The following is a 15686-nucleotide window of genomic DNA, read 5'->3' as shown; positions in this document are numbered from 1 at the left end:
CCACCACACACACTACATTACGTCTGAAGAGTGATTGGTGCTCAGAGGGACAGGGTCTCTCTCCTTCAAATGGCCTTATAAGGTGGATGGTGATGATGTTTAGAATCGTCTTCTAGTCTCAGCTACAGAGCTGCAGGGGCTGCAGCATGGGGTGCGTGAATCACTCAACACCCAATAAATCCACTCTGCCAGTCTCCTCCAGTCTTCTAATCATTAGTTCATTAGAGAAAATAAAAATAATACGTTACTGGGCTAGTTTAAAATGTGACGGACTGGTTGTGTCAGTAATAAAAGGTCTGATTACTTCAATAAATACTGCTATGCACTAAACCCCAAAGAATGGAGCTAAATAATTGGACCAATAACTTTTGCTGAAGTTTCATCTTTTTATATGCTAAGCATGTCCCGCGGGGGGTCCCTCCCCTCCTCTTTAATTTCTGCGGTCCTTTTTAAATACATTTTTCTTTTATCTCAGAAGTTATTTGAATGCCTCTACATCTTCATTCATTCTTGTGATATAAATTATTCAATGGAAACCAAACAGTAAAATATGCTAAATTTGATTAAACATTCAGTGCACCTGCAAGATTATGCTGTAATATAGTAAATAAATAGTGTGGAAGCAATAGAGTGCAGCAGAGAGGACACACGGGGAGAGGAGGTAGAGGTCAGGTAAACGGGTGTTCTATAAATTGCAATATGATGAGAGAGGGAGATGGGCTAGTTCAGCTCAACCAGTCAATAGGCCAACTTCAACACTGGGCCATCGCTAAGCCTCTCATGGAAAATATATGTTCGATGACAGGTTATTTATGGGTTGGTGGCCACCCAAGGCAGAGCCGCAAACAGACTAAATGACACTGTGTCATCCAGGCTAATGGTGTCAGCGGGGAGTTTACATTATCCTGTCCTCCACTGTTGCTGCCTGCCTGCCACCAACAGGGCTGCATAAACACCTAGTAAACCAGACCTGGGTTTAAATAGTATTTGAACTTGCCTGGTGAAATGGAACCAATGGGCTCAAGCAAACACTCAAAATACCCCAGACTAGTTTTTTTGACCCTAGACTAGTTTCTACTTACTCAGCCCCCATTTTGATCAATTTAACAGTACATGCTTACTGTGCAGCAATCAGTTCAGCCTCATGCATTCTCTATTCCATATCACTGAATACTACCCATAGCTAAAAAAAAGAGCTGCTCAGATGAGCATATTGAAGTTGGAGGAGAAGAGATATTATAGCTAAACTCTCATTGTGTCACGTTCTGACCTTTATTTCCTTTGTTTTGTCATTATTTAGTATGGTCAGGGCGTGAGTTGGGGTGGGCAGTCTGTTTGTTTTTCTATGATTTGGGTATTTCTATGTTTCGGCCTAGTATGGTTCTCAATCAGAGGCAGGTGTCATTAGTTGTCTCTGATTGAGAATCATACTTAGGTAGCCTGGGTTTCACTGTGTGTTTGTGGGTGATTGTTCCTGTCTCTGTGTTTTGCACCAGATAGGGCTGTTTTGGGTTTTCACATTTCTTGTTTTTGTTAGTTTGTTCATGTGAAGTGATTTATTAAAACATGAATCAAAATAACCACACTGCGCTTTGGTCCGCCTCTCCGTCAATGGAAGAAATCCCTTACACATTGGGACTGTTTCTCCTACGGATAAGAGAACAGCACTGTTCCCCTCTTTTGCAGGTGGCAGGGCCTGAGTTTGCTATGCAGCACCCATCCTGGGATCCATGTGACCCCCAGAGCAGAGCAGGTCCTGGGGCCAGGGGTCTGGCTGACTGGCTGTCTGAGGAGAATACAGATTAACGTACAACATGTCCTGTACTCTGGCCCTTCCACTTATTACTGTTTTTCTCATACCTTCTTCCAGGGGGGATGAATTGTATTGTACTGCCGGACACCACAGTATTAATATGAATATATAATTTGTGTATATACTCAATACATTGTAATGCACCATTCCCTTGCGTCCACTGTCTGAATGTGAGGTTTTGAGGGTTGACAGAACATAGTTTTAGTGTTGCTATAATGTATATCGCAAGTTCTGTTGCTATCTACAGTGCATTCAGAAAGTATTCAGACCCCTTAACATTTTCCACATTTTGTTAGGTTAGCCGTATTCTAAAATTGATTCAATTGTTTTTTTCCCCTCATCAATCTACACACAATACCCCGTAATGACAAAGCAGAATTTTGGGGGGGGGGGGATTTTTGCAAATGTATGAAAAAAACAACAACTGAAATAATCACATTTACATAAGTATTCAGACCCTTTATTCAGTACTTTGTTTTTATTCAGTACTTTGGCAGCAAAGTACTTCTTGGGTATGACGCTACAAGCTTGGCACACATTTATTTGGGGAGTTTCTCCCATTCTTCTCTGCAGATCCTGTCAAGCTCTGTCAGGTTGGATGGGGAGCATTGCTGCACAGCTATTTTCAGGTCTCTCTAGAGATGTTTGATCGGGTTCAAGTCCAGGCTCTGGCTGGGTCACTCAAGGACATTCAGAGTCTTGTCCTGAAGCCACTGTTGCTCTGACATGCACTGTCAACTGTGGGACCTTATATAGACAGGTGTGTGTCTTTCTAAATCATGTCCAATCAATTGAATTTATCACAGGCGGACTCCAATCAAGTTGTAGAATCATCTCATGAATAATCAATGGAAACAGGATGCACCTGAGCTCAATTTCAAGTCTCATAGCAAAGGGTCTGAATTCTTTTGTAAATAAGGTATTTCGATTTTTTTAATTTTTTTATACATTTGCAAAAATGCCAAAATAACTATTTTCACTTTGTCATTATGTGGTATTGTGTGTAGATTGCTCAGGGACATGTTTTATTTAATCCATTTTAGAATAAGGCTGTAACGTAACAAAATGTGGAAAAAGTCAAGGGGTCTGAAAACTTTCCGAAGGTGCTGTAGATTCATTACTAAGTATGTAATTATACAACCACTCAAATGGATTGTCTATTTTCATTATTAGCGGCTCAGAAAAATCCATTATATTAACAAATTACGTAGTGTGCGAGCGTGTTTGAAAAAGTGCACTGAAAAAAAAAGATTTCTTAATTGTCTTTGTAAACACATTTTGAATGATTGTCTTTAATTTGTCTCAAGAGTCCATGAGGGGTTGTGGTTGGTTCTGCAGTAAAGTATTGCGGCTAAACTGGCCAGTGGCCATCATCATATCAGACCTGTGTTAGCTATATGAATATGTCAGAGTGACATGGTAGATTTGTGAGTGTAGTGAAGTGATGCTGTATCACACCTGTACTGGTGAGTCACCCAGTATTCAGCTGGCCCAGCTGCATGTGAGAGGCATGAGAAACAAAGCCCACTTCATCATAATGAACCTTGTGGATGGAACCGGGCTGTGTAATGAATAATCATAGCATGCAGAACACACTGGAATGCAGAAAGAGGAAAAACAGGAGAGAAAAGGCAGATGAATTATACATCTGGAAACGTGCCATTGTGTTCTTCAAATCAAAAGTCTCTCTCTCTCTTTCTCTGTCTCTGTGTGTGTGTTAGGTTTTTGGGTTAAGGTTAAGGTTAAGTTTAAGGTTAGGGTTAGGGTAAGAGTACGGGTTAGGGTTTGGGGTTAGAGAAAATAGGATTTTGAATGGGACTGAATTGCATATCCCCCCTAGGTTAGCTGTACAAGACGGTGTGTGTGTGTGTGTGTGTGTATCCATCCAGAGCTGCCTGGCTGATTCATGTGCCTTTGTTAACCAGAAAGAAGGCTGGCTCACTTCTTAAGCAATAAGGCATGAGAACTGCTTGAGTAGCAACTCTCGAATGCAAAAATGTATTTACTCTTTAAAATAATGTTTTTAATGAAAAAATGTGATTAATATCTTTTAAATATTGTGGCAATCATTTTATAAAATCAATAAGGCTCTCAAAACTGGGGATTAACTTGTGATAAATACCTCCTAACGGTTGCCAACATATCTATACAAATATTTATGAAATCCTTTCAGTAAAACACTATTTTAAATAAGTAAAGTTGATTTTGCATTCTGAAGTTGCTCCTTAAGCAGGCTGGTCGTTAGTTATTTTTCTAATGTTTTGACCCAGTCGTTAATTCTAATCATTCTACTAATTTGATGTTGCTCTGCTAATCACATCATTAGCATGTAGCTAGCCACCAGAGATTCATTGATGATGGGAGACATGAACTTCAATAAATAATGATTTATATATAGGCATATATTTCTGTGCAACAACTATTATGGATGGCGAGTCCGAGCTAACCAAGTTAGTTGATCATGTTAATAGTGACATTTCCGTTGATGGCACATGAGTGGAAGAACTGTCCAAGGTCCTGGCGCTGGTTGGTGACAGCCAGTTCTTGCCTCTTTGTTCGGTGGAGAATGGGATGTCCACTCACATTGTTGCCTGCTCAAATGGCACTCCAGCGCTTTCTTTTCTCCATGTTAGGGGCTGCCAATAACTCTTGAGTGAGCTATCACACCGATGGCCACTCACATACATTATTTCCCTTGCCTCCAGGAACACATCAGATAACTTTTGCATTCTGAAGTTGCTACCCAAGCGGGCTGATCATTAGTTGTTTTCTATTGTTTTGACCCAGTCGTTATTTTCTAATCATTCTATTAATTTGACGTTGCTACAGTATGCTAAACAAATCATTGGCATGTAGCTAGCTAGCAGAGATTCAATGATGATGCGAGACAAGATAAATAATGATTTAATAAATATCCAATAGGCCTACATAAGCTGCACTGCACTGGTTAATGAATGAATGGAATTCTGAGTGTTTATGGTTTCCATGGTGAATTATTAGTTTCAAGTTCATTCTTGGGCTAGTTAACCTACTGGCACAGGAGAGATTGCATTTAAAAAATTATACATTGTTGCACAGGTCGTAGAGGCAGACAGGTAGGCTTGTACAACCCCAAACTGTTATAAACCAAATAGTAGCATGAAAAATGTATGTGTAGATGCTTTTTTCCCAGTGGGAGTTTGGGACAATGGAATTATAACATTAACAAGTCATGCATACCAACCAGTCGGCATCCAGGGTCAAAACAACCCGTTTTACAATGTTTGTTTTATGTGGACTTTCATTTTAGTGGTACGATGGCACACTGACCACATTGGTCAAAGAGAAGTCTGTGTACTGACATGAAGGAAGACAGTTTCTAGGAACACATGGCATTTTCAGATGAATATTTGTGATGTGAAACTCTCCTTAGATTAGAACTCCCTTAGGAGCATGTATTGTTATCATTAGAGTGGAGGGTAAATGCGCACGCACACACACACACACACACACACACAAACACACTCGTTGTGTCCTTGCTCGGAACGGTGCACTCTGCTGGAGGTTGTGGAGGTGGGAACATCAGGCCATGAAGCCAGGACTTCTGGCTCAGCATCTCCGGCTTCTAACATCACCTCCTGGCTCTGGGTCTGGTTGTAAAACCACCTATTACAAGGCTTCAGTACTGGAGCTGTGAGGATGCTTCCATTAAAGAACATCCCCAATGTTTTTCCAGAGGAATGTTGTCATACAAAGGACAAATCTCATTGCTGCCTGCCAACCATTTGTCAACAACAGGGGTACTTTGTCTTGTCCTTGGCTTTGTGGGTGTCATTTGAAAGAGATATTCAATCCACATTTTTTTTTGTGATAGGCTACTTTACAAAAGTTTTACTAGGTTTCCCAATAGATCTTTTGTCTCTGCCATTGAGTTATTGTAGCCCTGAGGTTTTTATGTAGCTTTTATATTTCTAAACATTATTCAGCATGTTCAAGGTCATCTGACATTTAATCAGTGGTGGAAAAAGTACTCAATTTTCATACTTGAGTAAAAGTAAAGATACCTTAATAGAAAGTTACTCAAGTAAAAGTCACCTAGTAAAATACTATCTGAGTAAAAGTCTAAAAGTATTTGGTTGTAAATATACTTAAATATCAAAAGTAAATGTAATTGCTAAAATATACTTAAGTATCAAAAGTAAAAGTATATATCATTTCAAATTCCTTCAATTAAGCAAAGCAGGCGGCACCATTTTCTTGTTTTAAAAATGTATGGATAGCCAGGGGCACACTCCAACACTCAGACATTAGAAAATGTGTATTTGTGTTTAGTGAGTCTGCCAGATCAGAGGCAGAAGGGATGACCATGTGTTGTCTTGATAATTGCATGAATTGGACCATTTTCCTGTCCTGATAAGAATTCAAAATGTAACATGTACTTTTGGGTGTCGGGTAAAATGTATGGAGTAAAAAGTACATTATTTTCTTTAGGAATGTAGTGAAGTAAAAGTTGTCAAAAATATAAATAGTAAAGTACAGATACCCCAAAACACTACTTAAGTAGTACTTTAAAGTACTTTACACCACTGCATTTAATAGTATGGGTGCTTTCATCTAGTTTGTTACTGCCTACTGCAATGAAACACACTATTGGCTACGGACTACAGTGGATCAATGAATCGTGATGAGTGTTGAAATGTATTGCAATTGTGAAATTGAAAGCATTGATTTAAAGGTGCAATATGCAGAAATCAATCCTCCATTTGCTGGTTGCTAAAATTCGAATAGTTTGCCTAATTTCAGTTTAAACAGCAATGTATAGTGTAGAGAATCATTGTACCATCTAAACCGCTGTGAAATATATTTTTAATAAGCAAAATATTGTATTTTTAGCTGTTTGAAGCTAGTGTTTAAATCCGGAGGTAAAAGTCTAAAAAACTCAACTTAAGAACGGGAAGCATAGAAATAGCACATATAGAACAGATATACCACTTCTTAGACTTGCTTTCAATTAGAATGACAGATCTATAATTGACATTTCTTTGTAAATTTTGTCAGGTTGACTCAAAAGTTTCATTTTGCTCCTTTAAATTAATGTAACAGATGATTTGAACTGTTCTGAATTATAATTACTATGTGACGGGAAGTGCAGTGGGAGGTGTCGCCATTGCACTTTGATTGAAACCATATTGTTACTGAAAAATCACAGTGCATTGTGATTCAATTCCGGGTTTGGGATATTATGTGCCCTGGTTTGTGTGCATCCAACAATAGTAGGGTTATTTGTGTTTTGTTTTGTTTGAGCTGTATGTATGAAATTTGCTAAAGCTACCACAGAGGAGTAGAGCTGGTGAAATCTCAAACAAATGTTAACACACAGAAATCCAGGATTATTGCCTCAAATCTAATGAATGTATAGTAGTGTAATGTCATCCAATGTCAAGGTACCCAATGTTTTCTTTTCTCCTACCTTACAGTTGAAAAATTGATATTGGTGTTCGATGATTTTGGTGTTCTGGGATTGGAACCCTGCCCATATTGTTGTTGTATTGCTATGCACAGTGGGTGATCAGGGCGGGGGGCTGTCTGACTCACCTTAGCTCTCCCCAGTCTTACTTGACAGATTGCATGGATATTGGCTGCCTGCTTAAGAAATAATTCCTCCCATCAGATTGATAAAAGAGCTCCGGAGGAGAGGCGGCTCTACTGTCCTCTCTCTCCTCTGCTGGTTGTTTACATCTCAGACGCAGTCTCAGGGATGATCATGTATTCACTGGGGATTTGGGGGGGATGTGGGATGTAAGTGCTCACATGGGAAATAAGGGTCACTTCCTAAATTTCAGACGTGGGGGGGGGATCTCTCGTTCTCTCTCTCTTTTTCTCTCTTTCTCTCTATGGCCTCTGTTATGTGTGGAGATGGAATGTGATTGTGGGTGTTATGGTGTTATGGTGTTAGGTGGTAGATTGTGTCGTCTGTGAATCCCTTTATACATTACCTGCATGTTGGCAATCTTGGTTGTATTATTGCTTGCGAAACTGAAGGAATAATAAGTTAGGTCAGGGGAGCAAGAACTGATCATTCATACTGGTTTTCTGTTGGGGTTATCTGCTGTAAACATGTATTCTAGTTAACAATGAGTGGTTGGAAATACATGTACACGCCACGTGCATTCACATGAGCACACACACAAACACACACACGCACACACTGGTCGATCAATGCAAACCATATAGCACCTACGGTATTACTGTAGGCTTGTTGCATTGGAATGACAACGTTTATAATTGATTGACCATCATTTCCCTAATTGACTTGAAATGTGTGCCCTTTTGCGACAATAAATACATTAGGTAGCTTTCTGCATTATACATGGAGTGTACAAAACATTAGGAACACCTGCTGACAGACCGACCAAGTGAATCAATCTCTTATTGATGTCACCTGTTAAATCCACTTCAATCACAGCGTTCTCCCCAGGATATTTTAACAAGGTGGCGCTGCTGAGTGGGGGAACTCCTGTAACTGCCTTTTCCTGCAATCTAGATCAAACACTGGCCTTATATAATAAAAAATTAAATTATTTTAATAAGGTGATGCTGATGCGGTTTGGGCTCAGAGATTTTTTTCGTTTTTGAACACCTAAGCTTTATTCGAATACCCATACTAACACAATGTATACTACATACTTAATGAGTATATACTACATACTATTAGTTCATTTTAGGATACTGTAAACAAACGGTAGCCTTTCATTTGAGCGTACTAGCGCTTTTCCTGTCTATCGGAAGTTGATGCTGTTTCTATGCAACCTCTTGCTAGCTTGTTAGCATAACAAATTACTAGCTAGACATTTTACGACTTCGGGTGTGTTCTTAAATTCAATCTGGAGTGCCAGAGTGCCCTCAGAGTGCTTTCTGGGCAATCGTAAATTCAGATTGTCCGTTTCAGAATGTTTTGCTCTGGGAGAGTTCAGAGCGAACACTAGCCGCTCTGGCCGAGGAGTAGAGTTGATTTGAGCGGTCTGACCTTACAACGGCAGTCAAGCACCAAAGCTAACTGGCTAACTTGCTAACTACTTCGGGACACAAATGAGAAAACACCGCACTCTGACCATTTTACTCGACTTAGTTAATATACTGGCAAGTTTGATCTATTAGTAGCCAACTAACGTTAGATAGCTTGCTAACATACCGGGTGATACTTCTGTAATGATACAGTATACTATGTGGTTCGTAATGATAGCGTAGCTAGCAAATTGTCAGCCAACAGAACGTGTAAGTTAACTTATTTGAAAGTCATTACTTTATTACATTGCTCAAAATGTTCTTAACATTTGTTGTAATTAATTAAAGCAATGAATTTATATGCGCTCTCGTTGGACTTCGGCTGCATATTTTCTGCCATTTTCTTCAAGTCTGAAAACGATGTGAAGCCACGCCCATTTTCCAAAGAATTGCATTATGGGCCCTAAAAGCCCGGAAATAGTGTCCACTGTTTGTATACTTCGTATTTTGGCGAAAGTAGTACGACATCCGGGAACTTTTTGCATACTAACAATATCCATACTTTGACCAATAAGCATACTATATACTCAATTTACATCACACATAGTACGGTTAGTATGAGTATTCAAACACAGCTCCAGTCATAGATACCTAGCTAAGTTATCAAGCTAGCTACGTTAGCAAAGCAGTTGTGTTGTCGAATACGATCATTATTTGCCTCATTCCAATTTTTGGCACAACCATTCATGACAAATTGTTCACATATTTTTGAACTTCGCCTACAATCAGTGTAATTTTCGATTAAAATATTCATTCTTTCCCTATGGTTATTTTCCCTCTCTGTCTCGACTGTAACCCCAGACCCATTCTCTATAACATTAGCAGCAGGCTCATTCTCCTTCTGTGCCGACAAAGGTAGAGCAGCAGCAGCAGTGGGCACAATGATAGCAGCGGATGAGCCTGCCACTACAAAAAAGCTGAGGAGGGTCTTTTGCATTGGAAATACCGGTTGTTGATGTTTACTAGTGGGTCTAGGCTTGCTCAATGACATGTTGGTGGTTAACCTCTCTATGGTAGGTGAGACGCTAACGTCTGACCAGCCAACATCCGGTGAAACTGCAGAGCGCTAACATTCTAAATACATGTATCTTACATCATTTAAAAGACGAACATCTTATTAATCCAGCCGCTGTGTCAGATTTCAAAAAGACTTTACTGCGAAAGCAAACCATGCGATTTTCTGAGGACAGCTCCCCGCACACACAAGTATTACTATCATTTTCAAACTAAGCATTAGCGTCACGCAAGTCAGAAATAACAATAAAATATATTGCTTACCTTTGAAGATCTTCCTCTGGTGGCAATGCCAAGTGTCCTAACTACACAGTGAATGTTCGTTTTGTTTGATAACATCCATTTTTATAGCCTAACACGAAACATTTGTAAACCGCTTGCGTCGTGATTTCTGTCTCATTCAACTTTGGATGAAGCGTTCGTGGTAATTATACACACTAAACAAACGTTTATCCAGTAATGGTTGGTTTCATTGCAATCCTCTGGTTGTTACTAACACAACCATACCAAAACAAACCGATTTGAAGACAACAATCAATGACCTCATTGTGCACCAATGGTAGGACCGGTCTATCGTTGATTGACTGTATTTTGGCCCAATGACCACTATCATCTGGAAATCTAGCTTGGAAGATAGCCAATGAGCTGAGGTAAACGGCAATATGTAATGGTTATACATTCGAAGACCAGCCTTTGTCGTATACTCTGGCGTAAAAGAGGTTCATTCGCCATTGCAAATCCATTCGCCATTGCAAATAAATCAGAAAAAGCTAAAACGAAGTCTAAGTATACAGATTTAACCCAAATTATAGAAGAAATTGATTGACCAAGTAAATAGATACCCTTGTTATTTTTTAAATAAAATTTAAAAAATAATAATTATATGTATTTTTGTGGTGTGTGTTAGAGTAGCATTTATGTATTTTGTATATAGTTATTTCCTTCAAGATGTATCACTGTACCAATTCGGCCACTTGGGTACATTTGGTTACATTTGTGTGGGACACCTGGGGGACTTCATGCTCAATGTCATGTAGCTTGCTCATTTTTTAAGTTTTCTGTCTAAATCTTTGCTCAGCTATTGATGCCATCTTATGTTCTTCGTTAAAATCATCCCGATCATCCTATCTGTATGTTTGGCTGTTCTTCGTCATTTGAAAGACGATGCAGCAACAATAAAAACAGAAAACGTATGTTTATTTCCTTGTATTTTCTTCTACCAGATTTATTATGTTATATTCTCCTACATTCAATTCACATTTCCACATTTCCACTTCCCAAAGAAGTTAATGTCCTAGCTAGCAGGCTAGCTAGTACAGCAGTTACCTCAGTTGAGTCTCAGGTTATTGACCACTGTTAATCGCAGGCCTTTTTTTTGCGGTGTTGTTTGACTAGTCACTAGGCAACGTTACATCGTCAAATAATATGGCACAACATGAAAACGTGACACATTTGTAATTTGTATTAGAAAAGTATGAGATTATCGATCTTGACGTTTTTCAGAGGGGAAGGTGATTGCTCTTACATTATTACATAGCGGCAACAAACAAAAACATAGTGGCCCTGCAAAGTCAACAAGGTGGCGCAGCACATCTCTTTGGGTAGAACCCTGAATCAGTGTGTAGATGAAGGGGAGGAGACATGTTAAAGAAGTAGTTTTAAGCCTTGATTAAGCCATGGATTGTGTGTGTGCCATTCAGAAGGTGAATGGGCAAGGCAAAAATATTTAAGTGCCTTTGAGTGGGATATGGTTGTAGGTGCCAGTTTGAGTGTGTCAAGAACTGCAACACTGCTGGGTTTTTCACACTCAACAGTTTCCCCTGTTTATCAAGAATGGTCCACCACCAAAGGACATCCAGCCAACTTGACACAACTGTGGGAAGCATTGGAGTCAACATGGGCCAGCATCCCTGTGGAATACTTTCGACACGATGTAGAGTGCATGCCCAGACGAATTGAGGCTGTTCTGAGGGCAAAAGGGGGTGTAACACAATATTAGGAAGGTGTTCCTAATGTGTTGTACACAGTGTATATAACAAATTAGACTGCATTTTACATACTGCAGCCCCCTCTGGCCTTACATGTCTGTTGAATTCACCCACACACTGAGCATAGCATAATTCCATTAAGTAGCTTGAAGAAAGGCAGAGTCACCCAGGCCGGATGTTTGTGATGTTATTTTTTTCACTTACAGTACTGTACTTAAAAATTGCTTTGCCAGCTCCAGTGTGAAATCCACTGTGAGTTCTCTCTACACGAGAGAACCACCAGCTTTCTCGGGGTCGAACACTCTTAATTATGTTCAGTGTAAATTAAGGAGCCGTGGAGCTGGTTGGCTGGCTTGTTGACTGGCTGGCTGGCTGGTGTAAAGCGCAGGCAGGCAGGCCTCATGCGTGGGTGACAAAGCTTACAGCGGCGCTGCTGTACTTACAGCCTTGGGCCTGGCAGAGACGAAAAGAGTACAAGAAATAGACAGAACCTAAGGGTCTGTATGCTAATTTGTCAATTCAGTAAAGCTGGCAGGAGGATAAAGAAAGATGCCATGCTCTGACATTGCAGCACAGAACTGAGAAATGGTTGAAGGTGACAGATATTCCAATACAGTATTTTTTTCTTCTTCTTATGACATTGAGATTCTCAATGGCTAATACTGAAAGACCATGCACATTGCCATGGCTCAGTGCTTTGCTGATAAATATTACGTTCTATGTTTAAACACAGACACCCACTTCAGGGCGCTGTGGGAATCGGAGGAAAATGGATGATGATATTGAGGTTTACTGCTAAAAACTGAGGCAGATTAAACTCTAGCCTTTTACTTAAAGCTGGAATCCTTAAAGGGATACTTTGGGATTTTGTCAATGATGCCCTTTATCTACTTCCACAGAGTAAGATGAACTCGTGTATACCATTTTCAATGTCTCTGTGTCCAGTATGAAGGTAGGTAGTTTTGTGAGCCAATGCTAACTAGCGGTAGGGCAATGACTGGAAGTTTATGGGTATCTGCTAGCAGGCTCACTGTCACACACCTTATATCAGCTGAAAACACCTATTGCTTCTTATAAGTCCTTGTGTTCATATATCCATGTGATGGACAAAGCATGGTCATTACAACTCTGGGTTTTTCTACAGACTAATAACATTTGTACAGTGAAATGCATGAATTAGCAGTTAAAATGGAAGGTAATATGTAGGCATGTATATTATGTTAATGATGGCCTAGGCAAGCTGTGTAGTGCTGGGAAAGAAAAAATATCTTGGGGTGTCCAGGATCGGATTTGAGAAACACTGTGCTAAAACATTATGTCCAGTGATTTACATGAACTGAAACAATTACCATAAACCATTACTTAACACGAGTAAAGCAGAGGTAAAAATAGAGTGAGTGAGTGGGTGGATATTGATGTGTCTTTATAGGCTGGCCTGGGTGGCATCCAGCCTTGACAGCCTTCTGTTCACAGTAATAAATAGACCCACGCTGCTACAGCTGTCTGGACGTTGTTGATTTCTTCAGATCAGTAGCTGATTCAAAGGCTTCATTTTAAGAAGGGGGAGCACTGGCAAGGAGAGGGACGGGAGAGAGCGTAGACTAGAAAGTGAGAAATGGAGGAGGAAAGTAAGAGAGAGAAAATGTGATTTGGTCTGGGTGTTTTCGGCTGCATGCTCCATTTGCCCTCTCTGACAGAGAAGGAGAGTGACGCGCATTGGCAGGAATTGAATCACTAGATTAAACACCCCCTCCTGCTCCCCCCTCCTCTCCGAGTTGTATAGAGAGGGAGATGTGGGGAGATTGCAGCAGAGATGTTCTTGCAGAGGGGGACACTAAGTAGCCTTTGTCAAAGGCAAGATTGATAGGGTGATTAAATATCCTGGAGTAGAGTATCAGTGGCCACTCCTGACCATTAGTGCCATAAGAGAGTTGCAATAAGAAACTGTCTGTGCACAGTCCTGTTAGCCAACTTATCCCAGCCGCTCCAGCATAGTATATGGTGTTTCTATGGTGTTTATTTCCCTCCTGTGCTGTTATTTACCCTTAAAGCAGTGACGTACAGTGAAGTCCGGTTGCTGGGTAGGCACTGGCTAAGCCATGGTAGCCAAAGTAATAGCCAAAATAATGGCCTGCCCAGCATTCTTATACATGACCCTAAGACCCTAGATGTTTTCTTTTCTTTTTATCTATTTGTCAATTTTCGTACATTTTAACTGCATTGTTAGGAAAGGCCTTGTGCACTACATGACCAAAAGTGTGTGAACACCTGCTCGTCGAACATCTCATTCCGAAATCATCGGCATTAATATATAGTTGGTCCCCAATTTACAACTGTAACAGCCTCCACTCTTCTGGGAAGGCTTTCCACTAGATGTTAGAACATTGCTGCAGGGACTGACTTCCATTCAGCCACAAGAGCATTAATGAGGTTGGGCACTGATGTTGGGCGATTAGGCCTGGCTCGCATTCGGCATACCAAAAGTGTTCAATGGGGTTGAGGTCAGTGCTCTGAGCAGGCCAATCAAGTTCTTCCACACCGATCTCGACAAACCATTTATGTATGAAATTCACTTAGTGCATAGGGGCATTGTCATATCATCCTCCACCAAACTTTACAATTGGCACTATGCATTGGGGCAGATAGTGTTCTCCCGGCATCTGCAAAACCCAGATTTGTCTGTCAGACTAGCAGATGGTGAAGTGCGATTCATCACTCCAGAGAACGTGTTTCCACTGCGGCTTGTGCTTTTTGGTCTTAATGTAAGGTTAGGCATAAGGTTAGCAGTGTGATTAAGGTTAGGGTTAAGATTAGGGTTAAAATCACATTATGAGAAGAGAAATGTAAGAAATAGGCAGGGTTTTTTGACTTTGTGGCTGTGGTAACTAGTGATGACCCTCCTGTATGCTGCCTCTGTCTGGACATAACTTTCATTAGAGTTGACATTCCACTCTTCGAACCCTTCAAACGGTTTAGCAGGTTGTTTTTCAAGCTAGCTTCGCCTTCGTTCAGTTCAAGGGATGTGAGTGCCAAATTATGTAGACATGACGAAATGTGCAGAGCTTACCCTAGATTTCCCACACAATTGTGTTTCGGCAATACGCATGAGCAAAATATGAAAACGGCTCAATTTAACGAATGAAGCTAATTCAAGCTAGGCAAAACTGACCTGCTGACACTGACCATTAAGGACAACAAAGTCAAGGTATTGGAGTGGCCAACACAAAGCCCTGACCTCAATCGTATAGAACATTTGTGGGCAGAACTGAAAAAGCGTTAGCGAGCAAGGAGGCCTACAAACCTGAATCAGTTACACCAGCTCTGTCGGGAGTGTCATGACATTGCCCTCTTTGGGTACAGCAAGCCTCATCCCCCTCTCCCTGCCTCCTACAACTAGGCTGCTGTGGTCAGCGAGGTCGTAAATTCCTGGAAGAGATTATCTCCTCATGGCCACAGTATAGAGACAGAGTGAAGTTTCATAGAGAACAAAGGAATTTCGTCCACCTCACAGAACTTGAGGTCCGAACAACATTTATGTTCCGTAGAAGGTATAAAAGATTGTTGAAGAATCCAAATACAAACTGGTCTGTTTGGTACAAGTTTGTAAAACTCATGAGAGACGTTGCGGCCACATTACCATAACGCTGTTTATATAATAGCCTCAGATATGACGTTTACATCTAATTGTTGTATAAGATGAATGAGTGAGGATAATACTGTTTGTAAAATTGTGTAATGTGATTTTGGACTGTTTAATGAGGGAAACTCTAATTCCCTTTTGAGTTCAGATCAGAGGACCGCCTATGAGCCCAGATAGGGTCGGGCAT

Source organism: Oncorhynchus tshawytscha, linkage group LG07, assembly GCF_018296145.1.
Source record: "Oncorhynchus tshawytscha isolate Ot180627B linkage group LG07, Otsh_v2.0, whole genome shotgun sequence".
Taxonomy (NCBI): domain Eukaryota; kingdom Metazoa; phylum Chordata; class Actinopteri; order Salmoniformes; family Salmonidae; genus Oncorhynchus; species Oncorhynchus tshawytscha.
This window is presented reverse-complemented; position numbering follows the sequence as displayed.